This window comes from Saccopteryx bilineata, chromosome 1, assembly GCF_036850765.1.
Source record: "Saccopteryx bilineata isolate mSacBil1 chromosome 1, mSacBil1_pri_phased_curated, whole genome shotgun sequence".
NCBI classification, from domain to species: Eukaryota; Metazoa; Chordata; class Mammalia; order Chiroptera; family Emballonuridae; genus Saccopteryx; species Saccopteryx bilineata.
The window spans coordinates 30,511,503-30,526,690 of record NC_089490.1 but is presented as its reverse complement, the minus strand read 5'-3'; the positions used below and the strand labels follow the sequence as shown (position 1 = coordinate 30,526,690).

Below are 15,188 nucleotides of genomic sequence, written 5' to 3'. Positions count from 1 at the left end.
CCCACCAGGGGCAACGCTCTGCCCACCAGGGGGCGATGCTCTGCCCCTCCGGGGCGTCGCTCTGCCGCAACCAGAGCCACTCTAGTGCCTGGGGCAGAGACCAAGGAGCCATCCCCAGTGCCCGGGCCATCTTTGCTCCAATGGAGCCTTGGCTGTGGGAGGGGAAGAGAGAGACAGAGAGGAAGGGGGGGTGGAGAAGCAAATGGGCACTTCTCCTATGTGCCCTGGCCGGGAATCGAACCCAGGTCCCCTGCACGCCAGGCTGACGCTCTACCACTGAGCCAACCGGCCAGGGCCAGAATGTTTTATATTTTTAACGTTATTTTTTTTTATTAAAGATTTGTCTGTGAGCCAGATGCAGCCATCAAAAGAGCCACATCTGGGTTGCAGGCCATAGGTTCCTGACCCCTGGCATAGAGCATTGACCTGGGATGCTGAGGTCCCCCGTTCCAAACTTAAGGTCACTGGCTTGAGTGCAGGGTTGCTGGCTTAAGCCCAAAGGTCACTGGCTTAAGAAGGGGTCATTGACTAGACTGGATCCCCCAGTTAAGGCACATATGAGAAAGCAATCAATGAACAACTGAAGTGCTGCAACTATGAGTTAAAGCTTCTCATCTCTCTCCCTTCCTCTCTCTCTCTCTCGGTCTTTCTCTCAAAAAGAAAAATATATGTGTGTGTGTGTGTGTGTGCTTTTATATGTACATATGCTTTTACACACACACACACACACACACACACACACACACACACACACACACACACATGCTTTCAAGGAGTTAATGCGCTGAGACCCAGTAGTAAGTGACAGGTTTTATATATGACTTAATGTTTCTGCATGCTCACTGTGTGCTCTGTCTCTAGCAAGCATTTTAGCCTATTTTCTCCCACCTTCCAAACCTCCCTGTGAAGTGGGTTGCTAGAGAAACAAACAAGAACAGAGAGAATCATGCAGTTATCGGTAGATTAAGTGACCTTGACAAATGTGACGTTTTATTTCTTCGTTTCCACGTCATTGACTATGTAAGCCCATTTTAAATCCGAGTTAATGGAAGCTCAGGGGAAAGGAGGGCTCCACTTGCTGGGTGTCTGGAAACCTGACCTGCTCCTCTGTTCAGCCTTTGGACCTTCTGTGCCTCTACTGTCTACCCATAGGATCTGAGACCATTCTGGGCAATTCCCTTAAATGGCCAAGGCCAGCAATGTCAGGGTGAGTTTCTGAGATGAGGGACGGAAGAAAAGGGCCAGTCTGCAGTCTGAAAGGCAGGTAGCCACGGAAACTTGCCTCATAAGTGGTAAGATATTTGGCCCCAACCCTGCGCCCATGGTAAGATATTTTTACCCTGACTGCCTTAAAGGAACCTTATTTCTTCCCAGAGGATAACTCAGGCATAGAGAATGAGGCTCACACAATGTGATTCAAATCATATTAAAATGCTTTCAACTCATGAATGCCATTAGGGCAGAGGTTGGCAAATGATGGGTCCACCCATACGCCTCCTTGCTGCGGCTGCTAATATTTAGATCACATAAGCCTGAGCGATAAGACGGGGACAGAGACCCCGCCTCCAGCCCTCTGTGTCCCCCAAAGCACATGGCAGCGCCCGGACACACAGTGCCGATTTAAAACATCAAAACATCGTGGCTGAATTTACCATAAACATTAATTCATCACGGCGTGTCCTGATGTTGAGAGGGGACTCAGAGATACCAGCGTAGAGGATGTATTCTATTTCCTGGTTGGCAGAGGGAACATTTCCATTTATACTTTCCCCTCCTCCAGCACCTGCCATCTGTCCTGGAATATCACCATTCATGCAGGGTTAGCCCTCACGAGCCTTGGGTTTTGTCATGAACTATAAGTAGCAATGATCCAGAAGAGAGATTAGAGACGAATGTACTCCTCACCCCCTTCCTCCCACCAGAGCAGTACTGTAGGGAGGCACGATACTTAGATAGCTGAGGAACACCCAAAAGGAGTGCGTGCTAGAAAGTGCCGGGTAAGTACATCCTTAACACGCGCTTGCATCACTCTTCCCACCAGCTGATGGTCTTCGTTCGCCAACGGAAACCACACACGTCATTCGTTCGTGAAGTGTCTGTTGAGCAGCCTCTGTGGGCACGTAACAGTGGGGGGCACGGGATGAGTAAATCACAGACATTTCTCCACAGAACTTAGAACGCAAGATGGGAAGTAAAATGTGCAATTATAATAATACAGGCAAGAAGTAATGAAGTGCAGGAAGAAAGATACACATAGAGTGATATGGGAGACCTTGCAAGAGACTCGTTTCCTATGTTTAGGAGTATGTGGGGGGCGGTGCCTTGAAGGCATTTGAGCCAATTTCTAAGCCAAGGGTAGCATTTAGTCAGGTGCAGTCAGGACCTGGCAGGGAACAGCAGAAGAAGCACAGGTATGAAGGTAGGGAATTGCACGGACATGCTCAGGCAATAGCTAGTGAGCAATTTGGTTTCATCAGCACAAGGATACTTGAGAGGGATGAGAGATGAAGCTTACATGCCTGTCAGATCAGGGGCTATGTTAAATTACCCTATAAATATAGACTTCCTCCATGGGCAAGTTTTTGTGCACAGAAGTGACATTAGAGCTGAGCTTAAAGAAGTCGGAACCAATGTGTGGCCTCCTAGGAGTCAAGTGTATGAACTGACCAGTGGGTCCTTTTATATGAAACCAGAGGGCAAGGGTGCTTACTGATGCCCTTGGGGCACAGAACAGGGTGGAGAAGGGTAGAGTGACATCAAATGGAGTACACAGAAGGTGTCTAGCACACCAGGTATTATAGCCCAATTTGACAGATGAGCCAACTGAGGCACAGAGAGACTGTGTTGTGTAAGTCTGTGCAAGCTGCCAAGTGACAGAGCTAGGATTTGAACCCAGGTCCATCTGACTCCAAAGCTGGTGCTCTCAAATAGTATTAGCCACGGCATCATTGCAGAAATGCTGATGTTTCATTTGACCACTTAGATATTCAAATTATTAACCAGATCACCCATTTCAGCAGCTAGCCTTTGGGTCATGGTGGCAGATTCCAGCGTGCTGGGAGGTGTTACTGCAGAATCACAGCCTGAGTGCCGGGTTTGGTAGGAGGAAAGAGCACCCAGACCGGTGCTGAGCATCTGTAAAAATAGTGAGGGGTCTAGGTCATGCAGGATAAATGAAGAAATAACTGTACAAATAGTAATAGTTAGCATTCTAATAAGTGCTAGTGGATGGCGAAATGCTGTACATAAACTATCTCCTTTCATAGCAGCTGGATGAGGTGGATGTAATTAACATCACCCATGACACAGGGAGGTTGATTAACTTGCCTAAGATCACACGGCTAAGAGAATGGCAGACTCAGGATACAAACCCAGGCATTTCAGACCTCAGGAGCACCGAACTTCCACACACTGTCCATTTGAAAGATGTCAAGTAACGTAGGGAAAAGACAGACCCTCGAATACGGTGGCCTCCCTTTTATCTGTGGCTTCAATTTTTATAGTTTCAGTTGCCCAAGGTCAATTGCAGTCCAAAATATTCAATGGAAAATTCCAGAAATGAAAAATCCATACATTTTTAATTGCGTGCAATTCTGAGTAGTATGATGAAAATCTGCCATCCTTCCTGAGTGGTGAATCATCCATTTTTTTTATTTTTAATTGAATTTATTGGGGTGTATACTGTTACCCACTCCTTAGTCATCTAGTCGCCCTCTCGGTTATCAGATCAACCGTCCCAGTATCACAGTGCTTGTGTTCCAGTAACCCTATTTTATTTAATAATGGCCCCAATGTGCAGGAGCAGTGATGGCTTGAATATGCCAAAGAGAGGCCATGAAGTGCTTCTTACATATCGCCAGAAGGTCAGTAGCAGCCTGTGGCTACGTCACAGTGCCTACATCATTCCCCTCACTTCATCCCATCATGTAGGCGTTGTGTCACCTCACAACATCACAAGGGTGAGTACAGTCCAACCAGATATTCTGAGAGAAAGAGAGAGAGAAACACACTCATATAACTTTTATTACAGTATATTGTTATAATTGTTCTATTTTATCATTAGTTATTGTTCATCTCTCACTGTGCCTAATTTATAAGTTAAACTTGATCATAGGGATGTATGTAATGGGGGAAACATAGTATACAAAAGGTTGGGTACAATCCCTGATTTCAGGCGTCCACTGGGGGTCTTGGAATGTAGTTCTTGTGGATTAAGGAGGGACTACTGTTCAAAAGAAGACTAGGATTTGGGGGGGGGTTATGACTTTAGGATTTTGGAGGCCGTGCTTACTGATACATCATGAAGCCTGGGACTATCTAAAGATGAATTCTTCCAAGATAAGCATTCATTATTTCTGTCTAGTCAAAGTTTTGTTTCCTTCAAATTTGCCTTCACAAACTGTCCCCCGTGGCACCCTCTCCAAGACAATATCGCCAGTCCCGGCCACGTCTCAACCCCCCTTGCCCCCCACTCCCGTCTTCCATGGCTTCCTCCTTTCTCTCGTGCCTGGGAACTAGCAATTCTGCTTCTGTCCCTTTTTGGTTAGCAACAAAATGATTGGGTTGCTTGAAGCAGAAATTTCAAGTGTACTGTTGGACATGTCTCCCTTTTCTTAAATAACACTTTTCTATCAGTGAATTCAAGACTTATTTTACTTTGGAAAATTCGTCTCTCATGGCATCTCTCTACTGTGGGAAGGGACAGTTGACATTGCCTGGAGCCTATGGTGTGTTAGCTCATTTAATTTCCATAAATAACCCGATGGGAGGCTTATCCTCTCCAATTTGCAGATAAGGAAACAGGATCAGAGAAGTTAGTTTACCTCTTATCTCCTGGTTAGGTATATGTTGGAAGCAGGCAGAATTCATGTTCTTAAATCCTAGGGTTGAGTCAGGGCTCATTTATGGTTCCCTAGAGCCCTGTCGCTGGAAGTTAGCATGGATGTATCTACTCTGAAGTGATGGGTTGGTAGCCCTAGTTCAGGACAACATTCCCAAAAAGCATGGGACTCCGTACACTTCAGTCACTTTTAAAAAGTCACACTTGTAGACCCGAAGGCTTATAAATACACCTGCCAGAGGCACTGTGTTATACGAGGCAGGAAAACTGATGCAGCGTACTTACAGGTGTACACAGCCCAGCGTCCACCTGCCCTGCTGCAGAGTCGCGCTGCCTCGCACAGCGCCACGGACAGGCCGTGCTATGGACTCCTGGACAGCACCATAAACAGCAAGACCCACTGAGACACGTAGTTTCTATTCTTCTTCTTCTTCTTTTTATTTTTAATTCTGTACATTCTTAACAAATGGTCTTTTCAATCTTGGCCTCAACTAACATATTGGCCAAACACACCATGTTTTATTTGTGGTGGGGCATAAGCCCGTCGAGCCACAGCCCCCCGAGGAAACCAAACAATGCGGCATTGCCTGTCCCCCGGCGTTAAATTCCTGAGTCTTTGATGACGTGAAGGGAATATGCTCTCCCCACCCCCCACGCCCTAAATTCCGTGGGACCACGATACTTCGTGATGGACCTGGACCAGGAAAGAAAAACACATTTCTTCAAATAAACAGATTGATTTGCACCCTCAGAAAGAAACATGAAGAGGAACTCCTTCAGGAATGAAAATAGCAACCACCCGTTCGAGAAATGATCTTTTGCGCAAAGTCTAAATAACACCGTCGTCATACCTGATCTGATTCTGCCCTTCGTCTAAGTTCCTGGCAGTAGAACTGTGGTGTTAAAGGGAAAGGCCTATAATACATTTTGCATAACTGTCTTGTAGGGAGGTGTCCTCCGGCTTTATGGAAAAACCCTGCTTTTCCCCATGCTCACTCACGAGTCTTTCTAATTTTAGCACTGAAAAGCATGTTGGAATTCTGCTTACTCTGTTTTTCTTCACTCCTTGGGCTTGTGCTGCACAGACTCTACCCACCTGCTTCGCGTCACACTCTCAGCTCCTGGTAGCAGGTCTCTGCTTGGGCTCGTGCTGCACAGACTCTACCCACCTACTTCGCGTCACACTCTCAGCCCCTGGTAGCAGGTCTCTGCGTCTTCCCCTGTCTCCCAGCGCACAACCCTCTCCCCGCGATCCTTCTCGTCCTGGTCCTCGGCTCTCTGTTTAAACACCTCTTTCTCAGGAATACCAGCTCTGTTCCTCTACCTAGATCAGATACTCCTGAAGGTCCTTTCAAAGCACCCCTTTCTGGTGAAGTTTAATTTACCATCCACTGTACTTTTTAAGGTTATATCTCCATACCTAAACCGTACCTCCATGAGTTCACGAATTTGTTGTTGTTGTTCATTGTATTCTTAGCCTATAAAGATGCCTAGAACATGCTAGACACCCAACAAATAATATTTGAATAAATATTAAGAAAGAAATAGAACTTTCCTTCAAACTGCTATTGATGCAGGAAGAGAAAAAATGCCAAAAAAAACACCCCAAAATTGTTGGCAATGCAATGTGATAAATCTGTAGAATAAAAAAACCCCACAAAGTTCAGTTCAGAAAAGAGAAGGGCTAGGTGACTAACGTTATCTGGAGCAATCCCAGAAGGCATTATGGGTAAGGTCACCTGAACTGAAATGTGAAGGGTTTGCTCCTAATAAATAAACGGTCAGGAACAGGTGGGGTGAGAGCGGAGACAGAGGAGGAAGCAGAGCTGCACAGACCAGAGAGCGCAGAGTGCACAGGCGCTGGGGAACCTGGGAACAGATAGGGCTGGAGAGGCCGCTGAACCTTTACTATGTGCTTCACACAGGTCAGAGAAGATGCCAGTAGAATCTGCATTTTTAAAGGTTGCTTTTGCAAACTGCAGAAAGCTTTGAGAGGGCATCAAGACAGGAAGCAGGGAGACGCTGATGAGGCCGTTGCAACTGCCCATGAGGTCGACTTGGGCTGGACCCAGGGAAGTACATGGTGTTGGAGAAGATGGGGCAGAACAGGATGGGCACGTAACTGGCCGGGCCCAGTGCCACTGGAGAGGCGGGGCCCCTGTTCATGGGAAAGTCGCCCGGGAAGTACACACAAAGCTTTTTCTTGTCTTCCACAGCCTCCCCCTCTCACCTTGTCATGGTATTTTTTGTTTGTTATTTAACACTTTCTCAGCTAAGAAAACTTAAATTCTACATTTTAAAATAAATTTTATTCTTCATCTTTATATCATACAATGCTAGTTTTAAATGCAAATGTAGCCAGACCAGTGGTGGCACAGTGGATAAAGCATCGACCTAGCCTGACCAGGCGGTTGCAGACAGCATCAGACTGGGACTGGAGGACCCAGGTTCAAAGCCCCGAGGTTGCTGGCTTGAGCGCGGGCTCATCCGGCTTGAGCCCAAGGCCGCTGACTTGAGCGTGGGATCATAGACATGACCCCATGGTCACTGGCTTGAGCCCAAAGGTCACTGGCTTGAAGCCCAAGATTGCTGGCTTAAGCAAAAGGTCATTCGCTCTGCTGTAGCCCCCCTCCCCACCTCCTCATCAAGGCACAGATGAGAAAGCAATCAATGAACAACTAAGGAGACTAAGGAGCCACAACAAAGAATTGATGCTTCTTATCTCTCTCCCTTATTGCCTCTGTCCCTATCCATCCCTTTCTGTGTCTATCTCTCTGTCTCTGTCACACACACACACAAAAAAAGCATCTACCTGGGACACTGAGGTCCCAGGTTCAAAACCCTGAGGTCGCTGGCTTAAGTGCGGGCTCACTAGCTTGCGTGAGGGTTAGCCAGCTTAAGCTTGGGATCATAGACATGATCCTGTGGTTGCTGAGATGAGCCCAAAGGTTGCTGGTTTGAAGCCCAGGATCACTGGCTTGATCAAGGGATCACTCGCTCTGCTGGAGCCACCTCCCCCCCCCCCCCCCCGTCAAGGCACATATGAGAAAGCAATCAATGAACAACTAAGGTGTCACAACTATAAGTTGGTGCTTCTCATCTCTTTCTCCCTTCCTGTTTGTTTGTCCCTATCTCTCTCTCAGCTAGAGCGGGCATGTCCCGCCTGCAGACGTTCACATCCACGTCTTAAACACTGTTCTGGAAAAATACGAACTTGTGATGGGCTTGGAGTGGCCCAGAGGCAGTCAGTTTGAGCCCCCCGACATAAACCCTCTGACATCCCAGACACCCTGGAGGGAACCCATACTCCAATTACGTTTTCTAGTCCTTACGACTGAGGCTATTGCGGACTGCCTCTGTGTTGTAGAAGGAACAATTCAAGTGCATTTTTTGATCCTCCATTCCCCACTTGCTCCAGCTGAATGAATAATCTTGTTCTGGAACATGAGATCCAGAGGGCAAAGCCTGTCTGAAGAGATGGCATGGGAACTGAGCTATGAATGACAAGGAGGAGCCTTGTGGAAGGAGTATTCCAGGCAGAGGGAGCAGTAATCCCTCATCCAGCAGGGGGCTCTCTCCTGGGAGGTCTACCGGGAAGACAGTCAGTCCCAGTGACCTTCCATGTCCCCCTCCCTTCAAAGAGATATTTATGCCAACTGGTACATGTAGAAGGTGCTTTTCCACCCATGGCTCACTTAGCAGCCACATTAACAGGGTGCCACTTCTCCGTTTACAACCTTTCAACAGATGCCCCTTATCAGAGTCCACAGGGCCCTTTGTGATCTGACTGCTGTGTCCTCCTCCCGCCTCTTCTTGTACCTTCATCCCCCTTGCTCAGAACTCCTCGGACACATCAGCCTGCTTTCTGTTCATCACACAGGCCTGTGGGCTCAGAACGCCTCGGACACATCAGCCTGCTTTCTGCTCATCACACAGGCCTGTGGGCTCAGAACGCCTCGGACACATCAGCCTGCTTTCTGTTCATCACACAGGCCTGTGGGCTCAGAACGCCTCGGACACATCAGCCTGCTTTCTGCTCATCACACAGGCCTGTGGGCTCAGAACGCCTCGGACACATCAGCCTGCTTTCTGCTCATCACACAGGCCTGTGGGCTCAGAACGCCTCGGACACATCAGCCTGCTTTCTGTTCATCACACAGGCCTGTGGCCTTTGTACTTGCTGTTCCTTCTGCCTTGAATGTTCCTCGCACAGCTCGCTGTTTCTTCTCGCTTAGGTCGCAGCTCAAATGCATCTCCTTAGCGATGTCCTCCCTGGCTTCGTTTGTCACTGCTCGCTCTTTATCAACTTTCCCAGGACAAGAACTGTCGTCCTCTGGCATTCTTTGTTTATTTGCTTACTGTCTCCCTCTACTAGAGGCAGTGACTTAATGTGTTGTATTGACCACCATGTCCCCAGTACCTGCTCACGTCCCAACTAATTACTGTTGAGTGAATGAAATGGATGTTATTTTTCTCCTGCCATTTTTTCTATTCAGGTTGTGACCAAAAAACAAACAAGCAAACAGAAATCACAAAAGTGCAACATGTGACAGTTGAAAGAAAACTGAGATCACCTATCACAGCCCTTCCTCCACTTTGGGACGGAGAAGTAGAGGCTGGAGTCCCAAGGGACAGGCCCCACAGCGCACAGCTCCTCAGGGGCGGAGTCCAGACCAAAGCCAGTGCCCCGGAGTCAGTTTGGTGCTCTCTCTACAAACACAGTGGACAGGGCCAGGCTCCAAATCAAATGGATGTTGTGGCTCCGTGAACAGTAAAAAGGGATGTATGATCAAAGGTAGAAGGAGAGAAGGAGAGCCTGGGAAAAAAAATGTTATAAGATCTCTTAAAATAACCAGGCTGGTAACAAGGTCCCGTAATAACAGAAAAAGGAAAATATGTGTGTGAGGAAGAGGAGTGATTATTGTCAGCAGTGGAAGTGATGGGTACAATCTGGGCTCCACACCAGGAGCCCCACGACAGGCAAGGTGTGTGTGTGTGTGGGGGGGTGTCGTGAGACTGTTGGTGAGGAGACGTTGAGGCAGCTAGAGCGGGCATATCCCGCCTGCAGACGTTCACATCCACGTCTTAAACGCTGTTCTGGAAAAATACGAACTTGTGATGGGCTTTGAGTCAGTTTGAGTCCCCGGACATAAACCCTCAGATTCTGGTTGGTTCCTGGGTTATACCATATACATAATGAACTTGAATTGTGGTCCAGGGCTAAGCAGATTTACTCTGTGGGGAGAAATGATAGAGAAAGCCACTGGGTCACTTCTATATTTAAAGTCAGGGGTCTCAAACTCGCAGCCCGCGGGCCGCATGCGGCCCGCCGAACAATTTTGTGCGGCCCGCAGACTAATCCACGAAGTTCAAAATATTTTGGATAAAATTAAGTAAGCCTAGGGACCTACTTGTATTTTTCATTTCTCTAGCATCCTAGCTAGATATTAGCTTAGTTAACAGCAGTTGTGATGCAAACTACAGTTTCTGGTCGTTTTGTGACACTGAGTAAACTGCATGTACGATTGTGCTTGTTGTACTGATTTTTTTTTTGTTTTCAACTGCAGTGAGAAAAGTGTTGCGTAACAGTTGTCTTTTGTAGACCTAGTGCGGCCCGCCGAATGGCTGTGATCTTGCTCTGCGGCCCACATGCTGAGTTGAGTTTGAGACCCCTGATTTAAGTCATCTTTTCTTCCTCCCAAAGCCATGCCCCGGCTTTGACAAATAAGTGACTGTTAAGGCAGAAAATGAGTCAGGAAATAGTGAAGAGAAGAGGGAGTTTGACTTGTTGGCTAGTATTATGCACTCTGCACTCTAAACACACACACACACACACACACACACACACACACACACACACGCTCTTTTTCTTTATATGAATTCCAGCTTATGGCAGATTATGTCTGGGCCATGACAACTGTCGAAGACTCTAGAAAGAAGTCACCTCTGGTCCCTGGGGTAGGATCCCAGAATTTTTATGGGGTTAGAAAGGGATTCTAGGATTGAGTTAGGTAATAAAAACCGTCAAGGGAAAGGGTACAGGCATTAATATCAAAGATGGATATAGTGAGAGGAATCACACTGGTAGCAAGTAATTAAAGGGAGAACCCTGCTTTAAACGAAAGGATTTTGGAAGGTGAGACAACTTCTCAGGGTTTCACCGATCAGTCTACTTGAATGAGGTTTAGCTCATTCTCCCTGGGAAATGGACTGTGGAGGGAGTTTGAGTTATAAAACATAACTCAAAACCAACCAACAAAACACCTTCTCTAGGGGCCATCAGAAGTAGCCTTGCTTTCTTTGCAGGTCAGCTTGACTCCAGAGGAATTTTCTGAATAGCAGTACGAGATCCCAGGACTTGGCTCTATTCCGGTGGGAAAGTGTTTGCAGTACAATAGAACTTCCTCTGACTCACTGCACTGGTTGACAATGATTACTGCTGTTAGCTACATTTCAATTCAATTAATAGAAGAAGAATGTCTTTAATAAACTGGGAAGGAGGAAAGTTAGAGTAATGATTGCTTTATGGCAGGAGGAGCTGCTCATGCCAACCTTTCGCTCTACTCCCTTAAATAATACAAAGGACAGCTTGGTGGTCTTTGTTCTCTCTTTTATTGCCCACTTGACAATGCAAATAAGAGGGCAGGCTCTCGAGCCCGATGAGGAGGCTGTCCATGTGGAGGGGGTAGCCTGCGTGGGGCTCATAGCCCAAGCGGGGTAGGGAGGTCTGTCGCCCTGGGCCAGTTGGAGCGGGCACTCGGGGCTCACGTGGAGGGAAGGGGGCATCACGTGTGTTGGGGACTGAATAAATAAACAGGACCTTGCCTTCAATTTTTCATGGCTCTCTTTGCTTGAATGCTTGCTATTCATGTTCTTGACCTTGGGCTACATCTCATTGTACATAAACACAGAAATTTGACTCTTTTTTTGACGTAGCACACCCAGAAGGAAGAAATTTAACTGAAAGAAATAACAGAACTTTGGCATCAGAATGGCTCGGACTGTAATTCAAGTCCCATATTGACTAGCCATGCAGGCTTGACCTGGTCTTGAAAAACAATGCTTATTGGGATTAAATAAAATGATGACTGAGCAATGAGTCTATGGCAGTGCTGGGACATCTTAGACTCTCAATAATCTTAGCCTTTTTTCTCAGAGCTGACCACATGATTTCCTAGACTAGGGGTCAGCAACTGATTTCAGTGAAGGATCAGAGGGTTAACAGTTTTTTCTGTGCAAACTCACAGCTACTCACTCAAGCCAGTGAAGCTCATTAGCTATAAATTCGCACCAGTGCCTGACTGGGCAGTGGCGCAGTGGATAGAGCGTGGGACTGGGATGTGGAGGACCCAGGTTCAAGACCCTGAGGTCGCCAGCTTGAGCGCGGGCTCATCTGGTTTGAGCAAGGCTACCAGCTTGGACCCAAGGTCGCTGGCTCGAGCAAGGGATTACTTGGTCTGCTGAAGGCCCACGGTCAAGGCACAAATGAGAAAGCAATCAATGAACAATTAAAGTGTTGCAACGCGCAATGAAAAACTAATGATTGATGCTTCTCATCTCTCCATTCCTGTCTGTCTGACTCTCTCTCTGACTCTGTTAAAAAAAAAAAAAAAATTCGGACCAGCATTGTACATGAGTACAGTATTGCATTCCAAATCATATTGCAACTTAATATTAGCATTACTATAATTCAGGCATTAAGAAGGTCTCTAAATCTTTCTGTCTCCCCTATAAATTCCTACATAGAAATGTAAATGAAGCAGTTTCTTTGTACCTTATTGTGCTTTTAATTTAGAGGAAAATCTACAATGGCATCACCTTTCCTCCAATCTGTCTAGCTTTATAGTCTTAAAACTGAATTACTGATATATAATAGTTTTTCTACTACTCACGGAATAACTCTCCTTTGTTGCAACGCGGGGAGAAAACCCATGCTAGGCATATTATAGCTATGAATTCAAACTGGCCAGAAAAATAATTAGAGAAAGAAAAGGCCGTCTACGTGCCGTATAATATTTATACAAATTTTTTCAAAGAGAATAGGTACCACAAAGGGGTGTCGCTGGACCCTTCACCGTTAAAGAGCCGTGTGCACACAGGAGAGTCTGGTTACGCAGTGCCCCCTCCGTGCTCGGCAGCAGAGTAACCCTGACTGGTCTGAGATCCACACAACCAGCACAGCGTTTCTTCCTTCTGTCTTGGAGACACAATTCATCATGGCTCGTGAACAGTCCCGGAGCTGTCAGTGTAGCAAAGAAAAAGCAGTGTGCTACATTTAATCTAATGCTAAACAAGAACGGCAATCAATATCTTATGGAAACTCTGCCACCTACTCAGTGCCAACTAACCCCTAGAAGAACCCTTCAAGGGTGGTTGTCACCATTTTATATTTAAAGATACTAAAGCTCAGAGTTTAGACATCTGCCCAAATTCATTTAAATGGCACTTAATCCAGGTAGACTTAAAATCCTAGACTTCCGTTGCTTCTCGGCCTTTTGGCTAAGATCAAGTGTAAAATCCCGGACTTCCCAGATCTGAATGATTATTCTGTTCATACCACACCCAGATGCGCCTTCCAAAGACTAGGAAAATAATCATGTAGTTAAGCACCTTGGAAAACCTGCCCTGTGGTGGTGCAGTGGATAAAGCGTCAACCTGCATTGCTGTGGTCGCTGGTTCGAAACCTCTTGCTTGCCTGACCAAGACACATATAAGAATTTGAGCTGATTCTTCTGCTCCTGCCAGCCCCTCCCCACACCTTTCTCTCTTAAATCAATAAATAAGATCTTAAAAAAAGAAATAGCCAACTCTCTTTACCTCTTTGTTTTCTAATTAAAACCGCTTTTGGCCCTGGCCGGTTGGCTCAGTGGTAGAGCGTCGGCCTGGCGTGCAAGAGTCCTGGGTTCGATTTTCAGCCAGGGCACACAGGAGAAGCACCCATTTGCTTCTCCACCCCTCCCCCTCTCCTTCCTCTCTGTCTCTCTCTTCCCCTCCCGCAGCCGAGGCTCCATTGGAGCAAAGATGGCCTGGGCGCTGGGGATGGCTCCTTGGCCTCTGCCCCAGGCGCTGGAGTGGCTCTGGTCGCAACAGAGTGACACCCCGGAGGGGCAGAGCATCGCCCCCTGGTGGGCAGAGCATCCCCTGGTGGGCGTGCCAGGTGGATCCCGGTCGGGCGCATGTGGGAGTCTGTCTGACTGTCTCTCCCCGTTTCCAGCTTCAGAAAAATACAAAAACAAAAAACAAAACAAAACAAAAAAACCGCTTTTACATTATCATCAGCCTTCAAGAAAATAAACCATGTCTTTAATTCAATTTTGCATAATAAGTTCTATTCAAATAAATATTTCAGCTACATTGTGGGTAATATAATCCCTTCTGAGCTAGCCTGAAAATCAACCCTTCTAATTAAGTTTCTTTTCCCTATATAAGTTGGCCAAATTCCTGAGGAAACTGACATAAATATACATTTAGACTAATTTTCAATTGCATACTAGGAATTTTCAATGTCAGTGAGTAAATATTGTCAAACTGTTACATAAAGTATTAAAAGTTCTGCATTTCATTTACATCTATTCATTTTTATTATACAAAAGTATAAAAAGGCAGTTCTGAACAGCTGCACTTTATGATTTGGAGAGATGAGCCAGAGAGTTAAAAATCAATTTAAATCTCAACATTGGCTGTACCTTGGAATCCACTGGGGAGCTTTAAAATGCACGATGTCTGGGTCTCACACCTAGGGACTCGGATATGTCTGCTATGGGCTGAAGTCCTGGTGTCAGGTGTCAAGCTTCCCAGTAAGTCTAAAGAGCAGCCAAAGTTGAGAAGGAATCAAAAAGAAACAAACGAAAAACCCATAGAATGTACAATACCAAGAGCGAACCCTAATGCAAACTATGGTTTGGGTGATTACAATGTATCAATGTAGGTTCATCTCTTGTAATGAATGAATTGTAACAAATCCTCTGGTGGAGAATATTGATAAAGGGGGATGATACGGACATGTGCGGAGGCTGTGTACCTTCCTCTTAATTTTGCTGTAAACCTAATGCTGCTCTGAAAAATAAAGTCTTCAATGATTTAAGAAAGAATATAAAAGAAATAAATATTAGGAAAAAAGAAAATTTCTTCTTTAAGGAAAGCAAATAAATATGAAAATGTTACTAGGAAAATGTTCAGTAAAGATAAGATAATATTAATTTAAGCAGTTCTTTTATTTTCTTTTTAATTTTTCCATTGATTTTGAGAGAGAAGAAAAAAGGTAGAGAAAAAGAGAAGCATCAACCCGTAGTTGCACTTAGTTGTATATTCATTGGTTGCTCCTCACCTGCACCCTGACCAGGGATCA

General features: G+C 46.0%; 1 long non-coding RNA gene across 3 annotated transcripts in view; it reads right to left on the bottom strand.

Moving 5' to 3' along the window:
• Positions 1-11,452: 11,452 nt before the first annotated feature.
• Positions 11,453-15,188, bottom strand: part of LOC136319491 (uncharacterized) — a 34,826-nt gene continuing 31,090 nt past the window's right edge. For 2 of the 3 annotated variants that reach the window (XR_010728197.1, XR_010728198.1), the window contains 3 exons: positions 14,527-14,643; positions 13,451-13,535; positions 12,374-13,079 (listed from right to left, as the gene is read on the bottom strand). This is a non-coding gene — a long non-coding RNA (uncharacterized lncRNA). Of the gene's footprint in view, positions 11,801-12,373; positions 13,080-13,450; positions 13,536-14,526; positions 14,644-15,188 lie in introns of those variants that run through there. The other variant, XR_010728199.1, reaches the window with a different exon arrangement.